The sequence below is a fragment of the Globicephala melas genome, chromosome 2 (genome assembly GCF_963455315.2).
Source record: "Globicephala melas chromosome 2, mGloMel1.2, whole genome shotgun sequence".
NCBI lineage: Eukaryota > Metazoa > Chordata > Mammalia > Artiodactyla > Delphinidae > Globicephala > Globicephala melas.
The window spans coordinates 70,451,471-70,464,985 of record NC_083315.2 but is presented as its reverse complement, the minus strand read 5'-3'; the positions used below and the strand labels follow the sequence as shown (position 1 = coordinate 70,464,985).

Here is a 13,515-nt window from a genome sequence, read left to right as displayed (position 1 = left end):
ATAACAAAAATTCTAGTGAAAATAAATATTGTTTGTAACTTGACTATATCCGACAAGTCTGGACAAAAAAAAAACAGTATTCATTATTATCCTATTATGACGTTTACCTTTTTGGGCCTAAGTCTGTCCCTCAGACCTGCCTGGCACCCCTGACATTTGTGGTAGCCACACTCTTGGGGTAGAGCCCTCAGTGTCTATGTGAACGCCTGGGCAGCCCATCCTGGGCCACCATCCCCAGGGCCTGTCTCTTTAGACTGGCTACCGAAACACAGTCAGATCAAAACTTGCCCCAATGGATAAAACTACAGTGGCAAGGTTTTACACATTCTAGATGTTGACACACCTTTTTTTTAACCAACAGTCAAAGTTTTCGTATAATAAAAGCTTTTGGTCGGGCTTCCCTGGTGGCGCAGTGGTTGAGAGTCCGCCTGCCGATGCAGGGGACACGGGTTTGTGCCCCGGTCCGGGAAGATCCCACATGCTGCGGAGCGGCTGGGCCCGTGAGCCATGGCCGCTGAGCCTGCGCGTCCGGAGCCTGTGCTCCTCAACGGGAGAGGCCGCAACAGTGAGAGGCCCGCGTACCGCAAAAAAAAAAGCTTTTGGTCAGTCCCCAAGGTTTGTTTTGTAAGGGGATCTGACTCTAATAAAAATGCCCCCAGTCTGGGCATGTATACTTATATGAAAATGATCACAGATTGTGTATCAAAGTTGAATACACAATTAAATAGATTATATTTGCAATTTAAAAATGAATATTCAAATGTTGACTAAAAGAGAAAATTGCTAAATACCCTCCTTGGAGTGCTATTTAGTTTTGAAGTTCATTCGTTCATTTCTTCAACAGATGTGCCTTCTGTGGGCCAGGCACTGTATTTAGTATTAAAGATACAATGGAGAACATGACAGATCTGGTCTCTGTCCTCATGGAACTTACATTCCAGTGGAAAAGCCTGATAATAAATTACGGATAAGAAAACCAATACATAAGTAAAATAATTCCAGTCTGCAGTCAATGCTATGAAGGAAATAAGCAAGGGCTATGATGGAGAAAAATGGAGGGACCACTATGGACCAGGTGGTGCAGGCAGGCTTCTTAGAGGAGGCACCATTAAAGTTGAGACTTAAAGGATGGGACTGAGCCCACCATGAGTCAAACCTGGGGAATGGCATTCCAAAGGGAGTGCACAGAGCACTCAGAGACCCTGCTGCAACAGAGAGCTTGTATATTTTATGTGTATGTGATGTAAAGACTCAGAATGAACCCAGGGTTCGTCTGGCTTCCCCCTGGCCAGGCTGGGTGCTGCCCTACAACAAGGCTGAGTGGGAGTCATTCAGCACCCGCTCAGGTACACTACTCTGTCTGTTAGAAAGGTCCTCCTTTCAGGGGGCTGGGACCCAGCTCTCTCTGGGGGGTCACCCATCCTTCGCGGTCCTGTGGCTGGAGCCATAGAGAACACAGCTAAGCCACAGGACCCCATTCAGAAGGGAAGGCAGCCTCTGTATCCTCTCTAAATCCATCTCAGTGCCACACATTCTGAGGATGTTGTTAGGATGCAGAAGTCACATTGTTAAAATATGTTTTATATATATTTGACAGCTCCTGCAGTTCACTTCTGAAGTTGATTAAAAGACACATGGCTTCCCATAAAAGTCCAGTGGGTTCAGCTGATCAGTAGTGTGGGGTTCCCACAGCATCTGCCTTGGCTGGATTCTTGCCCCCTGAGCCCAGGGCCACATTGTGCTGACTCTGCCTGTTTCCCTGACAGTCAAGTGGAGAGGCATGGCCATAAAGCCCGAGATCCTGCCCAGAAGGAGAGGAGGCTAGCAGAGGGGTGGGTTGATGATTGACAGGTGATGTCTTATGGTTTTATTATAAACAAACAGGGGTCAAGGAACCAAACTGGCGTTGAAGCCTTTTCTTTGTTAATATTACAAGTGAATCAGAGACAGGGCAGAGCAAGGGCTGGAGAGTCAGTGTTACTTACTATTTACAAAGCTTAAAGCTGGACTGCCATGGCAGGCCCATTCTGCTTCCTTGGTTTTTACTGTTACAGATCAAGAAAAATAGGAATGTTTTCTAAAGATGCTGTTAAGCCATACTTTATATCAAACCTTTCTCTTTATTATTTCAATTTTTGTTTGGGTTGGCTTGAGAGGGAGGAGACTGGGAAAGGGTAAATTCCTCCCAAGCCCCTCTTTGGCATCCTTTCTGCTTTAGCCATGGCAGTGGGGCCCGTAGTGCAAGCTGGGAGTGAGAAGAGGTGAGCTGCAGGACTGGGGCCGCCAGCTCAGCTCTCTGCTAAACCTTGCGACGTCCTTCCCCTCCATCTTGCCATACGTAGAGGGCCCCTCCCCCTCCAGTAATCCCCTTCCAATATTGCTGGGGTGGAGAGGAGAGGGGAGGTATGGGTGTAGCTAGAAGAAAAGGCTTTGCGGTCATTTACCCTTTGGCTTCCAGGCATTTGTCAGGTCCTTTCTGGAGGGAAGGCTTTTATAGGGAGGAGGGTGAGGTTTCCAGGATGCCAAAGATAAATGGTGACAACTGTTTGCTTTTGCTCCTGCATCTCTGGCACCCTCTTAGGTCCTGTTGCCTTAGAGAGCATTCGTTGTGGCGAAGCTCTGCCCACCTCTTTGGACTCCTCTGAGCCTGCTCTCCCCTCCCCTTTTTATTGCAGCAATGCTGAGACACACCAAGCTGCATCCCAGCTCCCAGAAACACCCTCTCCCTGCCCCTCTCACCCCCCCAAAAGGCAGGGCCAAGTGTTTCCCCACCCTCGATGCTCCTGTGGAGCCCTTTACACTTCTCTTTCCTAGAGGCACCTACACTTATCAAAATAACATTTTATACTTTTCTACCCAGTAGACCAGTGGTTCTCAAAGCGTGGTCCCTGGACAAGCATCACCACCACCATCATCACCTAGGAGCCTGTTAGAAATGCAGATTCTTGGGCCTCCCCCCCCCCGCCCCCAGACACCCTGACCCAGACACTCTGGGGGTGGTGCCCGGCATCTGTCATTGAACGAGCCCAGTGGGTGACTCAGCGCTCGCTGACGCTGACGGTTGGGAAGCACCGCACTGGGCTCTCAGCTCGTCCCATTCATTCCTGTATCCCTGACTCCTCCCACTGAGCCTGCACATCAACGTGCTCAGCAAAGGGTTCCTGAACAACAACAGGCCACTAATAGGTTAGACAAGTTGCTAAGGTGGTAACGGCCTAACCCCAGTAGGGAAACCAAGCCAGGCCCATCACCTGTCAGTGCTCAGTACATGTTATTCTCTTTGATCTTCTTTGACTTGTTCACAAAGGAATTTTGGTCGATGTAAACACACGAAGTCCCCAGAAGAACCCGACATCCTGCCCTACCCTCCTAAAAAAAGGATATTAAAAATATTCTTTCTCCATGCTCAGGCAAAGACCACCTCTGAATAGTACGAACTGCAGACACCATCTTTTTAATGCACTGTTATATGTGTAATTATGGAAACATAATTATGGTGTTTGAGGTCATTTTTCTTCAGTGTTGACCATTAGGAACATAACTTCCTTTTCTAAATCTGTTTTCATGGCTCATTTCATGTCTTTAATGTTTTGTGTGTGTGTGTGTGTGTGGTAAAATATACATAACATAAAATTTACCCTTTTTAACCATTTTAAAGTGCATTCGGTGGTGTTAATTACAGTCACACTGTTGTGCAAACATCATCACTAGCCCTTTCCAGAACTCTTTCCATCATCCCAAACGAACAATCCTGGTGGTGCAGCCGCTGTGGAAAACACTTTGGTGATTCCTTAAAAAGTTAAACATAGCATTGTCGTATGACCTGACAATTCTACTCCTAGAGTAGAATTTTGAGGAATATACTCAGAGGAATTGAAAGCAGAGACTCAAACAGATACTTGTACACCTATGTTCCTAGCAGAATTATTCGTAATAGCCGAAAGGTGGAAATAACTCACGTGCCCATCAAGGCATGAAGGGATAAATAAAATGTGGTATACGCCTACAGTGGAGTACTGTTCAGCCATAAAAAAGCTCAGCTCATTTTAACATACAACTTCTTTCCCAGGAATCTAACCAACTAGATGTTTGAGGAGACCTGAGGTGACTTTCTGTATTTTCACATCTATCACAGAAGCAAACTTAGAGTAGACGCTCAGTAAACACTCATTGGTTGAGGAAAAGTCTCTGTATCTTACTTTGTCTAGACTCAGAACAGTTGGTGTCAGACTTTGGTGTGTATCAGAATCCCCTGGAGGACTTGTTAAAACACAAATTTCTTGTTAAAACACTCTCAGGGTTACTAATTCAGAAGGTTTGTGGGCTTCCCTGGTGGCTCAGTGGTTGAGAGTCCGCCTGCCGATGCAGGGGACGCAGGCTCGTGCCCCGGTCCAGGAGGATCCCACATGCAGCGGAGTGTCTGGGCCCGTGAGCCATGGCCGCTGAGCCTGCGCGTCCGGAGCCTGTGCTGCGCAACAGGAGAGGCCACAGCAGTGAGAGGCCCGCGTACCGCAAAAAAAAAAAAAAAGAAGGTTTGGGATGCAGTCCCAGAATGTGCCTTTCTAACCAAATTCCCAGGTGATGCTGGTACTGCTGGTCTGGGGACCACACTCTGAGGACCACTGGTCTAGCACAGTATTTCTCAACCCTAACTGCACATTGGAGCTTCCTAGAGCTTCTAAGTTTGCCCCTGGCCCCCGCCCCAGAGATCAGGTTTAATGGGTCTTGGGTGGCGTCCAGAGACAGGAGGCTTTAAGAAGCTGCTCAGGTGATTCTGATGTGCGGCCGAAGTTAAGAGTCGCTGATAGAAAGACTTCATTACATCGACACCGTTGGGGCTGGAGCCAGGGCTTTTTGCTCTCTGGTGTCAAGGTAGGGTTTCTTTTTTCCAAAGTAATTAATTTTTTATTGTGGCAGAATATATATAACATAAATTTACCATTAATTACATTTAGTATATTCACAGTGTTGTACAACTGTCACCACTGTTTAGTTCCGGGACATTTGTATCATCCCAAAGGAAACGCCATACTCACTAAGCAGTCATTTCCCCTCCTCCCCCCAGCCCTTGGCAACCACTAATCTACCTGCTGTCTCTATAGGTTTGTCACTTCTGGATATTTCTGATAAATGGAATCACACAATTTGTGTCTGGCTTCTTTCACACAGTATAATGTTTTCAAGGTTCATCTATGATGTAGCATGTATCAGTACTTCATTCCTTTTTTATGGCTGAAGAGTATCCCATTGTGTGGATGTATCACACGTGTTTCTCATTTCATAGGGTTGCTTTTTGCTGTAGTTTAAATATTTGACTGCAGTTAACTTGCTATTCTCTGCTATAAAATAGCTGTTGACTGAAATAAAGCATTCACGTTCCTCTTGTGTGGGTTTTAGAAAGTAAACTGTCAACAGAGCTGGCACGAAAGGAAGCTGGAGATAATACAGCCTGGTTTCCTGGAGACGAGGGTCTGGGGGACAATGAGGCTAGTATTTGTAACAAGCTTCTGAATGAAGAGAGAAAACTTCAAATAATCATGATAATAAAGGCGTGTTCCATGCAAGGTGATGAAGCAATGTTCCCTGGCAGCAAAAGGAAACTGATGGGAGAGCAAATAATGTGAGCAGAGGCTGCCCTAGTGACCGCTCCTTCCCTGGCAGAGAGAGAGAGAGAGACTGACTCTGCTGCCAAAAAGCTGCTCTTCTCTCCCTTGCTCCCCCATCCACCTTCTCAGCACTCATCTTTGTGAAACGTGTGAGGCTGTGAGTGAGGACCCGAGACTGGATGGGGTGGCTAGACAACAGGTCAGGGGCCGTCCTGCATATCTAAGTTGGATGCGGCCCTGAAGAAGCTATTTAGTTGTGGACTTTGATATCTATTTACTAGGACGAGAACCTCCCCTTCCCTCCTGCTCTGATTCCTCACCCCCTCTTTGCAACCAAACATCGTCCGGTCACTTCTGCATCTCCACTTCCTGCTCAGATCTCACTGCTTCCAGGCCCACATCCCACTGGATTCAAATAGACTCTTCAGCCCTCATTTGTCTTGCAGCCCTTGGCCCCAGTGCCTCCCCACCTACCCCACCCCATTTCTGAACCTGTCCTCTCTGGTTTCTGGGGGATACTGCTTTGTCTGAGTTATCTTCCCATTTCTCCTGCCCCTTCTCAGCTCTCTGTAGCTACCTGCCCTTAATGTCAGCTCTCCCTGTGGTTTTGTCCTTTTGGCTCTTCTCTTTCTCTCTCATTTACACTCCCCTGGGGTGACCTTATCTCCTCCCGTGGCTTCAGCACCACCTCTGCCCTGTTGGGGTTTCCTCCTGAGCTCCAGACCCATTGCCTACTGGCCACCCGCATTGGATGCTCCATGGGTTCCTGAAATCAGACGTGGCTGGAGGGGGAGGCAGACGAGCAAACAAATAATTTGAAAAATAACCAAACCTACCATCCTTTCCTCTGTCACCCTCCTCCTTCCAAAACCTCCTCCACCTCCTTTGAGGTTCTCTATCTCAGCTGATAGAACCGCCCACCCCCCAAAGGCTGGGAATCACACTCCACTCCTTCCTTTCCTTTGGCCCCATTTTTAGGCACAGAGATGTAACAATTTTACTCTTTTAGGAGTCTTTTTTTTAGGACAATATTTTTTCTTTATTTTTAATCTTTTTTTTAAAAATTGAAGTATAGTTGATTTACAGTGTTGTGTTAGAGTCAGGTGTACAGCAGAATGATTCAGTTATGTATGTGTGTATGTATATATGTATACATGTGTGTATATATGTATACGTGTGTGTATACATAGACGTGTGTCTGTATATGTAGATGTGGGTGTGTACGGAGACGTGTGTGTGTGTACATAGACGTGGGTGTGTACGGAGACGTGTGTGTGTATACGTATACGTGGCTGTGTATGTGTATATGTGTGGGTGTGTGTATGTATACGTGTATGTATATGTATACGTGTGTGTGTATACATATATATTCTTTTTCAGATTCTTTCTGAATTATAGGTTATTACAAGATATTGAGTATAGTTCCCTGTTTTATACAGTAGGACTTTGTTGTTTATTTTATATATAGTAGTGTGTTTCTGTTAATCCCAAATTCCTAATTTATCCCTCCCTCCCCCTTTTTTCCCTTTGGTAACCATAAGTTTGTTTTCTATGTCTCTGAGTCCATTTCTATTTTGTAAATAAGTTCATTTGTATCATTTTTTTGAAGGTTCCACATATAAGTGATATCATATGATACATGTCTTTCTGTCTGACTTACTTTGTTTAGTATGATAATCTCTAGGTCCATCCATGTTGCTGCAAATGGCATTATTTCATTCTTTTTTATGGCTGAGTAATATTCCATTGTGAATATATGTGTGTATACATATATAATATATAATAACAGTATATACTTCTGTAAATACTGTATTCTTCGCGCCAAAATGGACAACCTGAATCTCATGAGAAACCCTCAGACAAACCCAAATGGAAGGACATGCTATGTGATATCTAGTCTGTATGCTTCAGAAATGTCAAGAGCAGGAAAGGTCTAAAGAGATGCCACAAATAAATTTAGTGAATTATCCGGATTGACTCCCAGTTCAGGAAAAAAAGCTATCAAGGACCAAATTAAGTTTCTTTTAAACTTGGCCTTCATCTGCCCCTACTGGCATAGCCCTGTTCAGATGCATAGCTCCATGTCTGTAGGCCTCACTGGCCTTGCTTCTCCAGCCCTCCACTCCCTACGCTAGATCCAGATCCAGACGTTTCTCTGCTGAAAGTTCTTCAGTGGCTCCTCAGGCCTTCAGGCTTAATCCCAAGGTCTGGAGTGCAGCCCACAAGCCCGTCATGATCCCACCCCCCTCTCTAGGCTTTGCTTCCCCTACTACCGTGTGTCACAAAGTGGGGGTGGGAGTCTTAAGACTTCACCCCGACTAACAAGTTAGCCTGCCACAGTTTCACGGATGCTGGTAAAGACACGAGACTGCTGAGTCAGAGACTGACAGTTTAATACTCACAGGGATAGCAGAGTGACATTTGCAGCTGTTTCTCAAGCCCCAGTTCCATAGGGTGATGTAACCAGGGCCTTGTAACGCCTCCACTTGCAAGCTGCTCTGCATAAGGAGCGTCCCTCTCAGCTTAGGAAACCCCAGCGTGTAAAGGGGGGTGGTTAGCAAACTTGCCCAACCTTTGCCTCCAAGAGAGACATGATTTTACTGGACAGCAAACAGATCTGCTCTCTGCCCTGGAAGGAGACACTGCCTTATCTATACAAGATGACTTGCTACATAAACATCTTTGAAAAGATAGTCTGGAACGAAAGCTGTCGGAGCCTCTGCTCACAGACGCAGGGAGAATCTTTTCCCTACCACTTCTCAGACACTGAGCTGCTGCCATCCTGATTCTCTGATTGCATCCCACACTCTCATCTGGTTTCAGAGCTCTGCTGCCTGCAGCGGAATGCCATTTTCATCCCTAAAACACACACCACCATGCACGTAAACATACACGCACTCTCCTTGCCCTGCTAACTCCTTTATCTTTCAAGAATCAGCTCTTCAGGGAAGCCTGACAGCCACCGTCACCCCCAAATGTAGGAATTCTGCCCCACCTTTGTGTCCCCAGGGTCAGTGTACGTTATCACAAGACTTAATCTGTTCCCTTGTCATTACCTGTTTACACACCTGCTTGCCGCTCAACCCTCAGTGCATGGAAGGCAGGGGCTGTGTCCTGCTTGTCTCTGATCCCCAGTGACCAGCCCACAAAGGGAATCATTAAGGATTGGTCAAAAGAATAAGTGAATCAGTGAATAGACTGTTATTTTAAAGCTGCTAGCAGTTTCTTCCTGTCACTTGAGGGGGAGTAGAATGTAAAAAACGGACGAGGATGGAAAATCTTCATGTGGGAAGGGGCAGGGCAGCTGGGGAGGTCCATAAGCATTTTCTGCATTCTGGGGGAGGGACCAAAACTTTGTCCCACTCCCCCTGTTGCAGGACAGAGCACTTGGATAAGCCCTCTTAGTGACCCAGACTTGAGGCAGGTAACTACCCAGCGTTTCTGTGAAAGCTCAGCCCCGGCTGTAACAGTCCAAGTGCTGGTGTTTCAGGCTGAGGTGCCAAGCGTTCTGTCTAGTGATCCAGTGATCCAAATAGGGTGCGTCTTTAACTGGTCTGTGCCCTTGCGAAGAGCACTGCCTTTCTAAAATAATGGATTTAGCTGTCCTGGACTGGAAGGTTGTTGCCTCACCTGTGGTGTTATTTCAGACTAAGCCAGTGGTGCTCAGGAGTGATTTTTGTCCCCTCGGGATGTTTGGCAACGTCTGTGGAGACATTTTTGGTGTCATAAGGGGGAATGCTGCTGACATTCAGTGGGTAGATGGCTAGCCAGGGATGCTGCTAAACATTGCACAGGGCACAGGACAGCCCCCAGACAAAGAATTATCCTGCCCCAAATGTCAACAGTGCAGAGGCTGAGAAGCCCTGGACTATTGTGATTGTCTCGGCTGGGCCACGCAGAAGGAAAGAGCAGATCACACATTGCAGAGGGTGTTCTTCTAGAAAGAATGAGGTGCTCTCTCTGTCAGTCATCCTGGGGCAGGAAAGAGGAATGGAGGCCTAACCTCAGGGGAGGGGAAACACAGTCAGGTCTCCAGGCCAGGAGAGCAAGACTGGTGCGTACATCCTGATGGTAGGAAACCCCCAGGGACAGGGACGATCATTGCCTTCGGGGAGTACTGATGACAGAGACATCTGACTTTCCTCTTAGGCTGTAGTTGCCTGCGTCACCCTGGGACCTCAGTCAAATTTTGTTAAACTCCAAAGCCTAGTGAGTTGTTGTTTTTCTTAAAGCTACCATTTAATGAGCACTTACTACATGCCAGGCATCATTCTATATCAAAGGTTGGCTAACATTTTCTACAAAAGGCCAGATAGCAAATATTTTAGGCTTTGTGAGCTGTATGATCTCTGTCACTACTACCCAACTCTGCTTTTGTTTAAAAAAAAAAAAAAAGGCAGCCATAGAGAATATGTAAACAGGTGAGTGTAGCCGTGTTCCAAGAAGATTTTATTCACAAAAACAGGTGGTGGACGGGATTTGGCCCATGGGCCATAGTTCACCAACCCCCATTCTATATGCTTAACAGGTATTAATTAATCTGCGTAACAACCCTACGACGGAGGCACTATGTTCTCATTTAGCAGATGAGGTGACTGAGGCACAGATGTTGAGTAATATGCCCAAAGTCACGCGCCAGTAAGCAGCCAGGCTGCCACTGACCCTGACCCTCACGTTCTCCCCAGCAGCAGCCTTTGGAGGGTCCAGAGCCTGGGCGGCAGCAGCAGTTATGAGGTGGTGAGGGGGGACCAGCAGACAAGCCCTGGCGATGGTCCAGAGCTAGAGGGGAGAAGCAGCAATGGAGAGATTTGTAACCTTGTAAACATTCCTGGGGGGTCTGGAAATAACAGAAAGAGGGGATCTGGTAAAAGACGTGAGCTTTCTGCAGCTACCCACGGGGGAACCTGACCTAAGGGAGGCTGGCTAGTCTCTGAACATTGGCCTGCTGTTGAGCCCGTCCTTCACTTACCAGCTTTCACAAAGAGGAAGTCCTTTCTGATATCTAACCTATAGCGCTTTTGCTGTTATTTAAAGCTGCTCCCTCAGTTTTCCCTTTTAGGGGGAAAACTTGCTGTTTGATGGTTCTTCTCACACCTGAAAGCCTTCATCCAGTTCATCCAGGCTACTTCTTTTTTTTTTAATTAATTAATTTATTTTTGGCTGTGTTGCGTCTTCGTTGCTGCACACGGGCTTTCTCTAGTTGTGGAGAGCAGGGGCTACTCTTCGTTGCGGTGCGCGGGCTTCTCATTGCGGTGGCTTCTCTTGTTGTGGAGCACGGGCTCTAGGCACGCGGGCTTCAGTAGTTGTGGCACACAGGCTCAGGATTTGTGGCACGTGGGCTCTACAGCGCAGGCTCAGTAGTTGTGGTGCACGGGCTTATTTGCTCCGCGGCCTGTGGGATCTTCGCGGACCAGGGATCGAACCCATGTCCCCTGCATTGGCAGGTGTATTCTTAACCACAGCGCCACCAGGGAAGTCCCCATCCAGGCTACTTCTGTCTCCCTTCCAGAGGGGTGTGAAGTGCAGTGGGAAGGTCAAGGGCTTTGGAGCCACTGGCCAAGCTGCCAGTCACAGCTCCACCACCTACTGGCTGTGTGACCTTGAACATATCTCTTAGATTCCCTGAGCCTCGCTTACAAAATGAAAGTGGCAGTACCCACCCGGCAGGACCCCAGGGCTGTTGGGAGGAATAAACATGGTAGCGTAGTGTCTATTTGTGATGGACTTATAAGACATGCTGGTTCCCAGGCCCTTCTGAATGGAATTGTCTCAATTCCTCCTTTCCGCCGCCCCCCCCCCCCGCCCTTAGGGGCTGTTTTCCAACATTTTAGAGCAAGTTCTCCTTTTCACCTCTCCGGAAAACAAATCTAGGGCTCCCTGCCTGGCTCCTTTTACTTCTAATGAGATATGCATGGTGATGTGGCATTTCGTTTCAGACTGGTTTCACCTCTGAAATCCTGCCATCCCAGATCAAGTGCCACCTTCTCCCTGGTGCCTTCCCTCACTCCCAGAGCCAAAAGTAAACAGAGAAACAAACCATTCTTTCCTCGTTCCCTCAGCACCTCTCCTGCACTGGGCTCTCTGCCTCTGCCCGAGCAGCCCCTTGGGGGAGGCTGTCACTCCCCACATGGTGTGCATATGTTCTCCTTCTAGGTAACCCCCCTTGGGGCCAGAAGGGGCTCCTGCTCAGTCCCGTACCCCTCGAACACTGCCTTGCTTGCAGCAGGCTCGTGCTCAAAAACCACCAGGGAGGAAAACATTCTCCAGTGATCATTCAGCACATTAGCCCTCGCTGGAGAGTGAGCACTTGGTTATTAACCCCAGAGGATCCTATGCTTCTCAAGGCAGTTAAGTGAAGGAAGAGCATCAAAGTCCTGCCGTTCTCCATTGTTTTCCCCACGGCGTAACAAGGTTTCTGACCGGACATCTTTGCACACCCAGTCTTCCCTGCAGACCTCCCGTGCTCAGTTTTACTCAGCGCTGGGGCACTCCCTGTTCCATCCTTGCTGATAGAGACATTTAAGCATTACACCAGAAGGTTCATCAAGAGCTGGGAGGCTCTTGGGAAACTGCCAAAAGGAAGCACCGAGGGGTGGCTGTAAGTTCTCACCCAAGCTCCGCTCCAGGCAGTGGGATGCCAACGCACATTCCCGTAGCTCAGAAACCGGCGGAGAGGCTCACTCCAAGTTCACGGTGTAGGAGATGGAGCTGTAAGTGTCGGGGGTGTGGACACACCTAAGAATGTAGATACACGTGAACGTGGATGCATGCGAGCACACATACGTGTGCGTGTGTAAGTGCGTGCATACACCTCTCCTGAATCACCAGGACCGAGCACGGGGCAGGCAGCTCTCATTCAGCCTCTGCTGGGGCTCCTGTCTTGCTGCGCTCGCACGGTGTTCCTCACCAGGAGCTACTTCCTGCCCTTCTCCCCACCCCCAGGTCCACCCACTCTCTTTGATCTGCTTTTCTTCTTCACTTACGTGTGTCTATTCCCAGTTCTTCCTTCCAACTCTCATCTTTCTGATTCCAACCACCACACTCCCTCAGCTGTCCATCCTACTCCCCAGAATCCGAAAACGGTGTTGATTCATTACTGTCCCTGTAGGACCTCTGACATCTCTCCCAGCCGTGTGCCGCCTACAGTAACGATGACTTGACTGTATTGATTTTTTCCCCTGGCAACCACACTGCTGTTTGATCTACATTTCCCTTGAGTGTGTCACAAGGAACCATATCAAATGTTTATTTATGTCAACAGGTATTAAGTCTGTTGTGTTTTCTTTAACCACTAAGGCTTTTACTCTGATGTAGGGAAGAAAAGCAAGTTAATTTGGCATGATTTGTTTCTGGCAAGTCTATATTATTTACTTTTTCAAAAAACTCACTGCATTTCCTCAATGGCTTTTGCGCCGTGTTGTGATGCGTCGTGTAGGGTGCACAATGCCTGGCATAAAACGAGCATCCACCAGATGGCTGGGAGAATACACGAGACGGAAATCAGGAGACACAAATTCCAGTCCTGGCTCAGCTTCTCATGCTTGGGCCACTTGACAGCTCTGAGCTTTCCTCGCCTCATCTGTAAATGAGTGTGGGGCTTGGCCACATCAGTGCTCCCCACTAGGGTCCCACCTAGGCAGCAGTGGCAGCCTGGATGCTGATTTGAATACTTCACGAAGCCCAACAGAGATGGGCTCTCATCTACAATCAGGCTGCTCCTGCCAGTTGCAACATTAGATATCATACGTTTCTGGCTGAGTTATATCAACAGGTCAGGACCCCCACTGCCCCTCCCGTGGTTCAGACCCCTATCCCCCTCTCCTGCATCTGGCCCCCTTCCTTCCATGTTTCACACTCAATTCACTCTTTACTTTGTAGCCACAGTGATCCTTCTAAAAGGCTTATCTCA

The 13,515-nt window shown here is 47.8% G+C and overlaps 2 protein-coding genes across 3 annotated transcripts in view; one reads left to right on the top strand and one right to left on the bottom strand.

The window, feature by feature from the left end:
* CA12 (carbonic anhydrase 12) overlaps positions 1-13,515 on the bottom strand; it is a 60,061-nt gene that overhangs the window by 28,681 nt on the left and 17,865 nt on the right. The window lies entirely within an intron of this gene.
* APH1B (aph-1 homolog B, gamma-secretase subunit) overlaps positions 1-13,515 on the top strand; it is a 95,439-nt gene that overhangs the window by 80,857 nt on the left and 1,067 nt on the right. The gene's annotated exons all lie outside the window — the stretch shown is intronic.